Below are 3,630 nucleotides of genomic sequence, written 5' to 3'. Positions count from 1 at the left end.
TTGCCCAGAGAAGAATGGATGAGCAAGTGAGCAGAATAAAAAATATCAACCATGACCCCAGCAAAATACACACTAGATAAATCCGAAGAGGTCAGAAACTAAAAGAGAAAAGCAAACAAAAAGAAAACAAAACAAAACAAGAAAAGGGGGGAGAGAGAATATAATCTCACAGGGTGGAACAAAACAGGGTGAACTACTTGTTCTTGAGTGAAAGAATAGAGTGAAAAAAGACCAAAAATGAAGCATATATCTATAAAATGTAGACTTAAAAAATAAAAGTTAAACAGTGACTTGAAGAATAGAGTGAAAAAAGACCAAAAATGAAGCATATATCTATAAAATGTAGACTTAAAAAATAAAAGTTAAACAGTGACTTAAGAACAAAGAGTTGACAAAATTAGAAACTAGTTGAAAAGGGAAAAAAGGAAAAAAAGAAATGGAAAATTTTAGACTGAAAGATAAACGAATCATGAGTAAAATCCTCAAGTTCTATATACTATTTTCCTCTAGCACTGGAGTTTTACAGTCTTGTGGGAATCTGTAAACTTGTTGTGCACCTGTTCTTCCAGTTGGTCTTTTGGGGGAGGGACCTGCTGTGCTGCTTCTCTGGTGTCTTTGACTGGGCAGAATTGCACCACTCTTTGCCAGGGGGCAAGCTGGTCCTTTGTGCGGCTTTTGTTTCCTGAAAGCTTTTGGCACCTCTTTAGAGGATCAAAATTAAAATGGCTGTGCCCTGATCTTCAGCCCCAGAGCTAAAAGATCACAGTCCCCCCCCTTCAGTAAATCCTCTGGGACAAACAGTCTTCACTTTTGTGTGTGCCAAACTCTGCAGTGTGTGTGCCCACAGTGATCATCCCTGGGTGGGAGGGGGTGTCTGAGGATCCTGTGTTACTGTCCTTTGTAGGGCTCTGGCACTGAGAGTGGTTGTGGGACTGTGCATGTACTGCTTTGCCACTCCTGGGGGATGGCAGGTGGTCCCCGTGCTCCAGTCTGCTGCTGGATGCCCAGGCAGAGAGCAGTCACCTGATCAGCCTGGCTCACAGTGTATGGTGACCTGAGCTGAGAGTCCCCTCCTGGGCTTGCTGACCATAACCAGTTTCTCTGCTCCATTGCTTGGGTACTCTACTGGCTCAGGCACCCCCGTTAGTTCTGTGATTCCTGGGATCCTGAGACAACACTGACCCACCTAGAATTCTGCCTGTTTCATCCCCTGAGCCCCTTTCAGACAGGGATGACTCTTACTGGAGCCCGTCTGGGGCTCTACCACTTTCTGGTAGCCAGCTTATGGAGGCTCCCTACGACCTCTGTTTATCATCCGATATCTCCCCTCAGATTCACTTCTCCACACCTCTTACCTTCTGTAAAGCAGTCACTTTTCTACTAATAGAGTTCCAGATATTTTTTTCTTACATCTCAGGCTGATTCATGGGTGTTCAGAATGGTTTGATAGTTATCTAGCTAAATTCAAGGGACCAGATGAAATGAAGTCCCCTACTCTTCCACCATTTTGCCTCCTCTTCCTATGTTTTATCAAAACTGGATTTGTTTACAGAAGGTTTTAGTAAGTGTCTGATTCTTACAACAGGCTTACTTAATAGCTACCTGGCTCTGGGAACGTGACCAAAATTATGTTCTAAATGCATGGCATTATCTAATTTATCCAGTCTCATTATTCTCTTCTATCTGCTTCTCCTTACTCTTACCACTGCTTACTTTTCTAAAAGAAAACTAAAGATTTCCAATTTGTAAAAGATGTTTAAATACGTAGTCATTTATGAGACTTCTAAACAGTAGTTGTTTAAGCTTAGCCAAAATAGGAGTTTTCTCTTAAATAGAAGTTATCATCTGTTGTATCTATTAATGGGTTTGGTCTGCTACTACACTTTTATCAAACTAAAAAATGTGGACAAATCAGGATACAAATTGTTTTTTTTTTCAGCACTTTAACTTATTCACATTTAACGTAATGTATTTTCAAGGTGGAAAGATTTTTCACTCATGGCCTTTTCCCAAATTATTTCCCCAGCAAAAATACAACCAATTCAGCACCTGAGGAAGTGAGTTCCATTAATTACTCTTTTTTAGATAGAAAATCAGTAGCTGGGAGGAAAATGGGAATTCAAAACCATGTGGTTTTACTCAGTTAACAGCAGTGAGCAAATCCTGGATGAAGGGCCATATTTAAGAAACTTAAACAGTTGAAAAATAGAGCATGGTCTCTTAAGGTTTAAATTGCCTAGTAGGAGAGGAGCTTTTGACAGAGCTCTTTAGTCTGTGGCTGTGTTTGAACCATGCACAAAATGGGCAAGATTTCCATGTGATATGAGTTGGTTGTCATTATCAAGAGTGGAATTCAACGTTTCTGTTTAAACTATCTTTAAATCTAACTTCCTTCAGTGACAGGGGTTTGCCATCTTTTTGCTAATTAAAAAAAATCCTATTACAAATTCCATTTAGTGAGAAAATAAGAACATCTCTGCTAAAAATTAATGTAAAAATATTTTAGTTACTGCAGTAATAAAATTTAGCCTATTGCTAATAGCTGTGGAATCAAGGAAAAATCTGTTTTGCCTTGATGTACTAGGGTAAAATGATTACGTATGTGTGTATATTTTTATATATAAAGTATCATGTAATTGTGTAAATCTCTTTTATTAGGACAGAAACCCCATAAAGGTGGGGACCTTTGCCTGTTTTGTTTACTTCTGAATCTTCTGAGCATAAAACAATACCTGAAATATTGGTTGAATAAATGAATGGATGGAATTATACACTTATATCCCTTTTGTTTAATTGACAAAAATGGTGCTATATAAAGTCACAGAGCTATTGTAAAAATTAAATTAGGATTTTTGTTTAAAAAATTGTATATTCAGACTTTAAAAGTAGTAGAAGTGAAGATATTTGAAAGGTAAGGAACTCAATAACACTTAAGTTGACCCCAAATCTAAAGAGGGGTTTGAGAAGAGGATTTCCTTAAACCATCCTCAAATTCAAGCCCAAGTAATCTATAGGTGAAATAATTCTTTCCCTACAGGTGAAATAGTTCTTTCCTTACTGTTATGAATGGGTCATTTTCTTGGGAATATAGATGGTCATCATGCCAGCAGGTAATAGATGACATTTTTCGCATCAGATGGTAGTGTTGAGATTGCCAGAACATTCTTCTATAGGGACCTCCTTAATTTGAAACATTTGATCTGCAAGTCCAAAAAAATCTTGACCTGGTGCACAGAAAGGATGGCTGAGGAGGAGAATCACCATTTACTGAGGACCAACCACATGTCCAGCTTTACTAAGGGTCTCATTTGTTTCCTACTTTAGCTTTATAATAATAGTTAATATTCATTGAGTACCTACTCTATGATAGGCACTTTACCTGGATTAACTCAATAACTCCTCACACCAACCCAAGGAGGTTAAGTATTTTTGTCACCTCCAATCGACAGAAGAGCACATCCAGGCACAGAGAAGTTAAATATGCTCTAAGGTGCACAATTTGTTAAGTGGTGGAGCCAGTATTCAAACCCAGGTGGTGTGGATTCCAGTGTCCATGTTTTAAACTGCCTCCCTAGAGGAAAATTATTATATTATAACAGAGGAGCTAAGGCTTTATAAATGAAGTGACTT

The sequence above is a fragment of the Ursus maritimus genome (genome assembly GCF_017311325.1).
Source record: "Ursus maritimus isolate PB19 chromosome X unlocalized genomic scaffold, ASM1731132v1 scaffold_X1, whole genome shotgun sequence".
Classification (NCBI taxonomy): Eukaryota; Metazoa; Chordata; class Mammalia; order Carnivora; family Ursidae; genus Ursus; species Ursus maritimus.
This window is presented reverse-complemented; position numbering follows the sequence as displayed.